At 49.0% G+C, this 12,073-nt stretch overlaps 1 pseudogene; it reads left to right on the forward strand.

Moving 5' to 3' along the window:
* The first annotated feature begins 9,401 nt into the window (after positions 1 to 9,401).
* On the forward strand, positions 9,402 to 9,511 carry LOC112217288 (annotated as a pseudogene).
* Positions 9,512 to 12,073: the final 2,562 nt, after the last annotated feature.

The following is a 12,073-nucleotide window of genomic DNA, read 5'->3' on the forward strand; positions in this document are numbered from 1 at the left end:
CAGTATCTTGTTTCAAGAGAAATTGACAGAGATGATGCCGAGACCTTTTGCTCAGGCGTTTGACTTCAAGCCGGCTGGCTGGCTGACCGGCGTAGTTTTCCACTCAAAGTCGTCGCTCAGGCAATTGAGTTCAAGCCCGACGACGGACGTATTTGCTGGGCATTGAACAAATAGTGGCACTAGGCGTGAAGAGCTAGTGACTTAAAAAAACAAACACCTGCCTGTCGCCAGGGAAATGTTGGGTGGGGGGGGAGCCAGCTTTTGCCAACCCGCTGAGGTCTGATGAGACCCCCGGGTGCCCGGCGGGTGCAGGGGTCCATTTATGGGTTATCGCTTCTCGGCCTTTTGGCTCAGATCAAGCTCGGTACTGCGGTGCCTCAAAGCTCATGGCCGGAGGGCGTAAAGGGCAGTTTCCAATCTTTTTTAGGGAAAGTTTGGAATCTGCAGGTTTTCTCCGTGAGGAGATGGCCAACACTAACGGTGGAGCTGGGTCAGTCCCTAGGACTGGACTTAAAAATACGATTGGTTTTGCTTGGAAGGAGGATGAGGGCCGGATGCCGAGGCACACCTTCGCAAGGAGCGTGCTGATGGGGGCCCTAAAACTTTGAGTACAAGAGGTGATGTGTCTACAGGGAAATGAGATTGAGGAGGCGTACGGTGTGACCTTCCACACTGAATTAATGTGCGATTCGACGATGGACCGAGCTAAGGCTGTGGCTGGGGAGAGGCCGCTGTCTTTCTTTCATGTGACGTGTCTAGCGAAGATGAACTTCAGGGTAATCAACGTACATATGTACAACCCCCATGTGACGGATATCGCCATAAGGGATTACCTGAGTCGTTTCTGCGAAGTTATATCAGGGGCAAGGTATGTAAAGGATTCCCTGGGGTTCTGAAACGGCCGACGTCAATTCCAGGTGCTCCTTAGGCCGGATCAGGGAGGTTTTGATGGCTTCCTCCATCCCCCGGCAAGTTTATCGCTGGAGTCGGATAGAGGGATGCTGTTTTACACCTGCCAACCTCCATACTGCAAGAAATGCAGAAAATATGGGCACGTTACAGCGCCTGCAATGCACAGAAGTGCCGGTTTTGCAAATCCGTAGACCAAGAATTGCACAGCGCCAAAGGAGTGCAATGGGTGTGGTAGCAGACAACACCTGTACAGAGTGCCCGGGGAGGCAAGGCTCATACGCGGCCGGGGGAAGGATGACAAGGGAAGGGCAGGAGAATGTGGCCTAGGCCACAGTCGGAAAGACGAAGCGAGGAGGAGGACGAGGGGAGAAAGGTATGAGCAACCCCTGTCCTTGCCAGTGCCACAAGTCGGGGGTCAGGCTGATGTGGAAGAAAAGGCCTCTGGGGTTTTAGGGGTGGTCCGGGAGACCCAGATTCCACATCACCCAACAGCCAGCTGAAGGTAGAGGTTGGGGGATCGACGGGTGAGATGGGCCCATCCCTTGATGCAGTCTTCATAGACGAGGAGGCTTTTGGGGCCCTCGTGGGGGAGATTAGGGAGATGGTGGAGGAGCTCGCAGTAAAGGACGGAGGAATGGAGGTCCGTCTCACCCTTACCGGCCACCCTAAAACAAGATGATAGCCTCTACAGCCCAGAGGACCCTGGAGGATCTCCATCGAGCTGGGAGAGGGCCAGAGCGGGCTGGAAGGCGGACGCTTTATCTGGACACGATTCATCAGGACCTCCAACAGCCGAAGCTAAGTAGTAACATTAACATGATGCCTTCTAATTGCAGTCGCTGTACTCGCCTTACGGCGAGGATAGCTGTTCTACAAGCCCAGCTTCAGACGCAATCGTTAGGCAAGGGTAATTTCAGTGTAGGAAAGGATGAAACAGCGTCTGTGCCACCAGTAAGTACAGATAGTAGTATAAATCCCCTGGCACAGTCCCCGCAGCCAGACAACTTTCACACGGTTTCTGGAAGGAAATGCTGTAGGAACGCTCAACCGGTGTCGCTCATTCAGCCGACAGAAACTTTCAACCGGTTTTCCCCATTAATGAATTAAGCAGCGAGTCGGAGTCAGAGGCCGAGTCTTTTCTGGTCTCTACTCCTCCCGTTACGGGGTCTGAGACGCCGAAGCTTCCCACCATTAGCTCTGACAAATTGAAAACTCTAGTCATTGGCGACTCCATTACCCGCAGTATTAGACTTAAAACGAATCATCCAGCGATCATACACTGTTTACCAGGGGGCAGGGCTACCGACGTTAAGGCTAATCTGAAGATGGTGCTGGCTAAAGCTAAAACTGGCGAGTGTAGAGAGTATATAGATATTGTTATCCACGTCGGCACCAACAATGTTAGGATGAAACAGTCAGAGATCACCAAGCGCAACATAGCTTCTGCGTGTAAATCAGCTAGAAAGATTCGGCATCGAGTAATTGTCTCTGGCCCCCTCCCAGTTAGGGGGAGTGATGAGCTCTACAGCAGAGTCTCAACTCAATCGCTGGTTGAAAACTGTTTTCTGCCCCTCCCAAAAGATAGAATTTGTAGATAATTGGCCCTCTTTCTGGGACTCACCCACAAACAGGACCAAGCCTGACCTGCTGAGGAGTGACGGACTCCATCCTAGCTGGAGGGGTGCTCTCATCTTATCTACCAACATAGACAGGGCTCTAACTCCTCTAGCTCCACAATGAAATAGGGTGCAGGCCAGGCTGTTAGCCAGCCTGCCAGCATAGTGGAGTCTGCCACTAGCACAGTCAGTGTAGTCAGCTCAGCTATCACCATTGAGACCGTGTCTGTGCAAAACTAAACATGGCGGTGTTCGCCTTAGCAATCTCACTAGGATAAAGACCACCTCCATTCCTGTCATTATTGAAAGAGATCATGATACCTCACATCTCAAAATAGGGCTACTTAATGTTAGATCCCTTACTTCAAAGGCAATTATAGTCAATGAACTAATCACTGATCATAATCTTGATGTGATTGGCCTGACTGAAACATGGCTTAAGCCTGATGAATTTACTGTGTTAAATGAGGCCTCACCTCCTGGCTACACTAGTGACCATATCCCGCAAAGGCGGAGGTGTTGGTAACAGTTACGATAGCAAATTTCAATTTACAAAACAAAAGACGTTTTTGTCTTTTGAGCTTCTAGTCATGAAATCTATGCAGCCTACTCAATCACTTTTTATAGCTACTGTTTACAGGCCTCCTGGGCCATATACAGCGTTCCTCACTGAGTTCCCTGAATTCCTATCGGACCTTGTAGTCATAGCAGATAATATTCTAATCTTTGGAATCTTTAATATTCACATGGAAATGTCCACAGACCCACTCCAAAAGGCTTTCGGAGCCATCATCGACTCAGTGGGTTTTGTCCAACATGTCTCTGGACCCACTCACTGTCACAGTCATACTCTGGACCTAGTTTTGTCCCATGGAATAAATGTTGTGGATCTTAATGTTTTTCCTCATAGTCCTGGACTATCGGACCACCATTTTATTACGTTTGCAATTGCAACAAATAATCTGCTCAGACCCCAACCAAGGAACATCAAAAGTCGTGCTATAAATTCACAGACAACACAAAGATTCCTTGATGTCCTTCCAGATTCCCTCTGTCTACCCAAGGACGCTAACCTTGCGCAATACCCTAGATGCAGTTGCACCCCTAAAAACTAAAAACATTTCCCATAAGAAACTAGCTCCCTGATACACAGAAAATACCCGAACTCTGAAGCAAGCTTCCAGAAAATTGGAACGGAAATGGCGCCACACCAAACTGAAAGTCTTCCGACTAGCTTGGAAAGACAGTACCGAAGAGCCCTTACTGCTGCTCGATCATCCTATTTTTCTAACTTAATTGAGGAAAATAAGAACAATCCGAAATTCCTTTTTGATACTGTCGCAAAGCTAACTAAAAAGCAGCATTCCCCAAGAGAGGATGACTGAGGAAAATATTATGATTATTAGAAAGCAAATTACGGACTCCTCTTTAAATCTGCGTATTCCTTCAAAGCTCAGTTGTCCTGAGTCTGCACAACTCTGCCAGGACCTAGGATCAAGAGATGCTCAAGTGTTTTAGTACTATATCTCTTGACACAATGATGAAAATAATCATGGCCTCTAAACCTTCAAGCTGCATACTGGACCCTATTCCAACTAAACTACTGAAAGAGCTGCTTCCTGTGCTTGGCCCTCCTATGTTGAATGTAATAAATGTCTCTCTATTCATCGGGTGTGTACCAAACTCACTAAAAGTGTCAGTAATAAAGCCTCTTGAAAAAGCCAAACCTTGACCCAGAAAATATAAAAAACTATCGGCCTATATCGAATCTTCCATTCCTCTCAAATTTTAGAAAAGGCTGTTGCGCAGCAACTCACTGCCTTCCGGAAGACAAACAATGTATACGAAATGCTTCAGTCTGGTTTTAGACCCCATCATAGCACTGAGACGGCACTTGTGAAGGTGGTAAATGTCATTTTAATGGCATCGGACCGAGGCTCTGCATCTGTCCTCGTGCTCCTAGACCTTAGTGCTGCTTTTGATACCATCGATCACCACATTCTTTTGGAGAGATTGGAAACCCAAATTGGTCTACACGGACAAGTTCTGGCCTGGTTTAGATCTTATCTGTCGGAAAGATATCAGTTTGTCTCTGTGAATGGTTTGTCCTCTGACAAATCAACTGTAAATTTCAGTGTTCCTCAAGGTTCCGTTTTAGGACCACTATATATTTTACCTCTTGGGGATGTTATTCGAAAACATAATGTTAACTTTCACTGCTATGCGGATGACACACAGCTGTACATTACAATGAAACATGGTGAAGCCCAAAATTGCCCTTGCTAGTAGCATGTGTTTCAGACATAAGGAAGTGGATGGCTGCAAACTTTCTACTTTTAAACTCGGACAAAACAGAGATGCTTGTTCTAGGTCCCAAGAAACAAAGAGATCTTCTGTTGAATCTGACAATTAATCTTAATGGTTGTACAGTCGTCTCAAATAAAACTGAAGGACCTCGGCGTTACTCTGGACCCTGATCTCTCTTTTGAAGAACATATCAAGGACAGCTTTTTTCCATCTACATAACATTGCAAAAATCAGAAACTTTGTCCAAAAATGCAGAAAAATTAATCCATGCTTTTGTCACTTCTAGGTTAGACTACTGCAATGCTCTACTTTCCGGCTACCTGGATAAAGCACAAAATAAACTTCAGTTAGAGGTAAATACAGCTGCTAGAATCCTGACTAGAACCAAAAACTTTGATCATATTACTCCAGTGCTAGCCTCTCTACACTGGCTTCCTGTCAAAGCAAGGGCTAATTTCAAGGTTTTACTGCTAACCTACAAAGCATTACATGGACTTGCTCCTACCTATCTCTCTGATTTGGTCCTGCCGTACATACCTACACGTACGCTACAGTCACAAGACGCAGGCCTCCTAATTGTCCCTAGAATTTCTAAGCCAACAGCTGGAGGTAGGGCTTTCTCCTATAGAGCTCAATTTTTATGGAACGGTCTGCCTACCCATGTCAGAGACGCAAACTCGGTCTCAACCTTTAAATCTTTACTAAAGACTCATCTCTTCAGTGGGTCATATGATTGAGTGTAGTCTGGCCCAGGAGTGGGAAGGTGAACGGAAAGGCTCTGGAGCAACGAACCGCCCTTGCTGTCTCTGCCTGGCCGGTTCCCCTCTAACCCTATTACAGGGGCTGAGTCACTGGTTTACTGGGGCTCTCTCATGCCGTCCCTGGTAGGGGTGCGTCACCTGAGTGGGTTGATTCACTGATGTGGTCATCCTGTCTGGGTTGGCGCCCCCCCTTGGGTTGTGCCATGGCGGAGATCTTGGTGGGCTATACTCGGCCTTGTCTCAGGATGGTAAGTTGGTGGTTGAAAATATCCCTCTAGTGGTGTTGGGGCTGTGCTTTGGCAAAGTGGGTGGGGTTATATCCTTCCTGTTTGGCCCTGTCCGGGGGTGTCCTCGGATGGGGCCACAGTGTCTCCTGACCCCTCCTGTCTCAGCCTCCAGTATTTATGCGGCAGTAGTTTGTGTCGGGGGGCTAGGGTCAGTTTGTTATATCTGGAGTACCTCTCCTGTCCTATTCGGTGTCCTGTGTGAATCTAAGTGTGCGTTCTCTAATTCTCTCTTTCTCTCTCTCGGAGGACCTGAGCCCTAGGACCATGCCCCAGGACTACCTGACATGACTCCTTGCTGTCCCCAGTCCACCTGACCGTGCTGCTTCTCCAGTTTCAACTGTTCTGCCTTATTATTATATGACCATGCTGGTCATTTATGAACATTTGAACATCTTGGCCATGTTCTGTTATAATCTCCACCCGGCACAGCCAGAAGAGGACTGGCCACCCCACATAGCCTGGTTCCTCTCTAGGTTTCTTCCTAGGTTTTGGCCTTTCTAGGGAGTTTTTCCTAGCCACCGTGCTTCTACACCTGCATTGCTTGCTGTTTGGGGTTTTAGGCTGGGTTTCTGTACAGCACTTTGAGATATCAGCTGATGTACGAAGGGCTATATAAATACATTTGATTTGATTTGAAGGGGTGGGGGAAATAGACAGTGCCGCTGAGGTGGTCCCCCCCGTCATCAACGGGATCATCTATCCCACTCATCCAGATGTGCGTAGACCTGGAGACCAATGTGCTGGTGAAGCCTGCTGGAGATGAGGTGTCTCAGGACATTTCTGGGACTCTGGGACCCCTCATCACCTTGTCTTGGGCTTCCCAGGAGGGGGGGGGGGGCGACCTCGAAGAGTGTGTGTCAAGAGCCCTTGTACATGGGTGTACAAGTGTTTGGGGGGGTTGATCAGTGATGCCAAGGTGGACCCCCTGTCATCACAGGACTCAGCTCTCCCGCTTCTCACCATGAAGGGGATCCAGGCGTCCCCGGGACTGTTTCTGCCATCATGGGATGTCTCAGGCTAGTTCTGGGACTCCGGGATCCACCATCCCCAACCCCTTCCCCGTGTCTTGGGGTTGTCAGGGTGGGGATACGGGGAGTGGGAGAGTTGGGGGGGCCTCTGAAGCTGCTGGAGTAGGATCCCTATCCGATGAGGAACTGTACACACCGGACAGAGTAAGTGCATGATTTCTGTGTAGGGCTGGGGTTTTCTCTTTTAGTTTGGGTAAATGGCGAACTTTAAAATAATGACAATGAATGTTTGAAGAAGCGCCGTTTTTAGTTGTTTGTCCAACATAGGTTTTACATTTAGTTTCTTGCAGGGGGTGGAGCGTTAAAAAAAGTGGGTTAAAGTGTGGAGTGTGGGGGGAGTCCACTCAGCAGGAGTTGGGAGGTGAAGGTGGAGGGAACACACGTAGCGATGCAGGGGAGGGTTTTGGGGGTAGACATAGTATTAGGGGATTTTAGACTAAGGGTTATAGGGGTATACAGGCCAGACGGTGCCAGAGAGAAGGGAGATGGTGGAGCTTCTGGCACCTCTGTGTGCCACAAACGGTTTTGGTAGTGGGAGGGGATTTTGATGTAGATTTAGGAGGTGTAGCAGATGGTGGTGTAGGGGCCATCACCGGTCTGGTGGATGGTGGCCTTAAAGACGAATTGGCGACTTTAAAAAAACACCTGCCTGTCGCCAGGGAAACGTTGGGTGGGGAGGAGCCAGCTTTTGCCAACCCGCTGAGGTCTACCGAGACCCCCGGGTGCCCGGCGGGTGCAGGGGTCCATTTGTGGCTCCTCTGCCTTTTGGCTCAAATTAAGTGTGTGGCATGCCCGCAGCTTGATCAACGAAAAGAAGAAGAAGGTGATGGCGACTGGAGACTTTATGTCGGACCCTTCGGCGCGACTTTTGAATAGTCGGGAAAGAAATGGACGGAATGCAGTTCCTTGTGGGAAAGAGTTTCGCAAAGGAATTCATCTTTGAATTTCTGGGAGTGACGACGGAACGAATCTACTGCAACAGAGATTTTCCTGTACGGAATGCTTCGAGGTCACCTTCACAGGGGGTACCTGTGTCAGGTAGCTTGGAACAAGTGCCTGGAACACAAGGACGAAACACCGATTTCCAACTTCAACGTGGAGCCTCTGTTCGCAAGTCGGGTAAGAACCATAACCGTGTGCATGCAAAATCCGTATGTGAAAGAGCAGGATATTTGATCTTTCCTGGGTAAATACTGTGATGTATTGGGGGTTGGAACAAAAGAAATGGATTACGATGGCATGTGGACTGGAAATAGAAAATACGCTGTCCGATTTAGAACACGGGCGGGAGGAATTGAATATCCCCCAGCGTCCTTCTACATTGACGGGGTAAAGGGGTACCTTTATTTCTATGGACAACGTGGAGAAGAGGGCCACATTGCAGCAGAAACTGTTGAGGCGGGTCATCTGGCAAGAGATTGTAAAAAAAACAAATTGCGTAATCTGTGTGATTCAACTGAGCACATGTTCAAAGACTGCCCAGACAGACAAAACCTACGCGGAATCTCTGCGAGATCACGAGAGACCATGCACCCGCACCTGAGAACCTCCTGAGGCCTCTTCCGGAGGCTTCTCCGAGTAAGGCTCCGGATGATGTGTCGGAGCCCTATGACCGGGCGATAGATATGGCGATCGTACTGTTGAAAACTTGTGGGGTCCAAAATTAATTTGGGGAAGTCCTCTATGATGTACTGTGGCGCCTGGGAAGGGAGAACAGAGGGCAAGGGAGGCATAACTGTCTGTAAAGATGGGCAAAAAAATATTAGGGGGTGTATTTCTTTCAAAGGGATGGGATAAAGGAAAGATTGAAAAAGTAAAAGGTAAAACTCAATATGTGGAAAAGCAGAAGGTTAACGATCAGCGGAAAGATCATGGTAATAAAAACAGACATATTACTAACCTTAATCTAACTGGCACTGGTGTTCCCAATCAACGCCAGGAGCAAAATTGTTGTGACAAAGTTGATATTTGCATTTATATGGGGCGGCTCATACGAAAGTGTAAAGAGAGAGAGATGTATGGGAAAGTATCAAAGGGAGGGAGGGACATCCCATGTCTGTCGGTGAAACGGGATTGTCTTTTCCTCAATCAGATGTGTAAAACCTTTAAAGGACCTAAAACCTTCGGGTCCACTTTAAGATGGATGATACCTTGGGACAACAGGGTTCCGAATAAAGAGGTAAAACCTAAGTATTACGCACAGGCCATAACATTTCTGAAAATACACATAAAGGAAATGGAAAGAGAGGTTTTATTGGACCACAGGAAATTGTATGAAATAAGGGCAAATTGGGTGCAGAGATATGGGGCTGATCTGGGAGGGGATACAACCAAAATGGATAACGAGTGCAAGGATTTGGGATGGCCGTGTGCTTTAAATAGGTTGGCCGTAAAGGAGAGGATGTATAGACACATCTGCGCAGTGAACGCAGAGTGCCCGTGGGAACCCGGCCTAGAGTGCACAGTGTGTCTCGGGCCCTGACTTCCATACGACTCTGGTTTCTCTTCATTACGCACAAGCCTTTTACTAAAGACTTCCGTGGAGAGGAACACTGACGAGTTAAACATATTTTTGGAGGGGCTTTGCTTCTTGCAGAGCCCGGTATCTTGTTTCAAGAGAAATCGACAGATGACGCCGAGACTTTTTGCTCAGGCGTTTGACTTCAAGGCGGCTAGCTGACCGGCATATTTTTACACTAGAAGTCGTCGCTCGGGCAATTGAGTTCAAGCCAATAATAGCCAATAGCAGTGCTGGGTCGGTCCCCATTAAGAATACAATCAGATTTGCTTGGAAGAAGGAAGAGGAAATAAGAATGTCATTGGTAGCCTAGTGGTTAGAGCGTTGAACTAGTAACCGGAAGGTTGCAAGTTCAAACCCCCGAGCTGACATTGTACAAATCTGTTTTTTTGCCCCTGAACAGGCAGTTAATCCACTGTTCCTAGTTGAAAATAAGAATTGTTCTTAACTGACTTGCCTAGTTAAATAAAGGTAACATTTGTTTGCAAGAACTGTGCTAATGGGGGCCCTGAAGCTAAGAGTGACTGAAGTGATGTGTCTGCAGGGAAACGCTATGGAGGAGGCATACGACGTAACGTTACACACAAAGTATGTGTGACATCGTAATGGATAGAGTCAAGGTGGCTGCTGAATAGACGACATGTTCCTTTTTTAATACAACATGCCTGGCAAAGACAAACTTCAGGACTATCAACGTACACATGTACAATCCGCATGTGGCGGACATAGCAATACGGGCTTTCCTGAGTAGGTTTTGTGACGTCGGGGGCAAGGTACGTGAAGGACTCGTTGGGGTTCTGGAATGGACGCCGCCAGTTCCAGGTACTGCTGAGGCCGGATAAAGAAGGTTTTGAAGGCTTCCTCCATCCCCCGGCAGTCTTTTCACTGGGCTCAGACAGGGGGATGCTGTTCTACACCCGTCAACCCCCCTTTTGCAAGAAGTGTAGGGAGTATGGGCACGTCACGGCTGCCTGCAGTAAGGGAAAATGTCGTTTCTGCAGATCGGGGGAGCATGAGGCAAAGGACTGCAGGGAGCCGAAGGAGTGCCATGGGTGTGGTAGTAGGCTGCACCTGTTCCGCGACTGCCCGTCCCGTCGGCAGTCATATGCCGAGGCAGCGGCAGGAAGAAGGAAGGAAGGCGGAGAATCTGGAGAGAAAGGACCCTGGGACTAGGGAGAAGGAAGGAGAGACCATCCTCACCAATTGCCAGGGCCGGGGAGGAGGGGGCGCCAGGGCCGTCAGTGAAGGGGGGTGAGGGGTCAGCTATCCAGCAGCCCGAGGAGGCGGGTGGCGGAATGGAGGAGATGGGCTCATCACTTGATGGGGTGGAGGGGCTTGGGGCCCTTGTAAAAATGGTTGAAAACCTTCCAGTGTTGGGGTCAAGGGCAGGGGAGTGGGTCTCGGACTCCAGTGCGCTGCTCGAGCTCGGGCAGGATGAGAAGGAACCGGCAGTCGGGAGGGAGATACCAGAGCTGGAGCAGCTCCCCTATGTCGGCAAGAAGAAGAGGACAAAGCGGAAGGGTGAGGGGCCGAATGAGGTGGGAGGCTTAGGGGAGGGGGCGGGCAAGCGTGTGATGGGGGATAAAGAAAGCGCTGCTGCCGTGAACCCCCAGTCCTCATCTGTCCCCTTACCCTCAGCGGAGATGGACATGACAACCTCCGCTCTATCTCTGCCTACGGAGGATGGAGGGTCGCAGGGTGTTTCAGGGGAGCCGGAAACCTCCGCCCCCAACCCTAACCCTTTCCCAGCTTCATGGGTAGATGAAATGGGGGTCATAGAGGAGGGGGGAAACAGGATTTCTCTAGTGGGGTGCGAGCAGGGGGTCACATCTCTAGAGGACCTGTATTCTTCAGACGAGGGGAGCATTTTTGCATCCCTGTCGGACGAGATGGAGCAGGGGAGCATCGGGTGAGCCTCCTGTTTTGTTTTTTGTTAATAGTGTTTGTATTTTGATGTTTTCATTATGGATAAATTTACCTTTGTTAGTGTAAATGTAAGGGAGTTGAGGGATAGGGTTAAAAGGGCGGTTTAAAGTTATTTAGAGGGTTTGACTTTTGTTTTTTTACAGGAGGTTCACCTAAGGGACAGAGGGGATGTTTAACAGGGAGTGGGATAAGGGGGAATCAGTTTGGGGTATAGGGGGGTTCACTCTTCGGGGTAGGGATTTTGTTTTGGGAATAGGGAGGTTAAGGTTGAGGTTACTTTTGCTGTTATGCAAGGGAGTGTTTTGGGGGTGGATGTCACATTAAGGGATTGAAGGTATAGATTAGTTGGGGTGTATGGGCCACAGGTGGCGGCAGACAGAAGGGAGATGGTGGACTATCTGAAGCCCCTGTGTGCCACAAATAGGCAGTTGGTGATAGGGGGGATTCTAATATAGGTTTAGGGGATAGCAGCAGTGCAGGCGCCATCACTGGGCTAATGGCTTGCCATGGTCTGGTTGATGGAGGCCTGTACACTACTCCGACAATGGCTGGTCCCACTTGGCGCAACTCCTGGGGGGTTGCGCGGAGGCTTGACTATATTTTTCTATCTAGGTCTTTGGGTCAGTTGTCTGGTCGGCTGTTGCCTGTCTTCTTTTCAGATCACGACGGGGTGCTCCTGCAGGTGAGTTCTCCAGTCTGCCTCTTCGGTAGGGGGTAC

Source organism: Oncorhynchus tshawytscha, linkage group LG17 (assembly GCF_018296145.1).
Source record: "Oncorhynchus tshawytscha isolate Ot180627B linkage group LG17, Otsh_v2.0, whole genome shotgun sequence".
Lineage (NCBI taxonomy): Eukaryota > Metazoa > Chordata > Actinopteri > Salmoniformes > Salmonidae > Oncorhynchus > Oncorhynchus tshawytscha.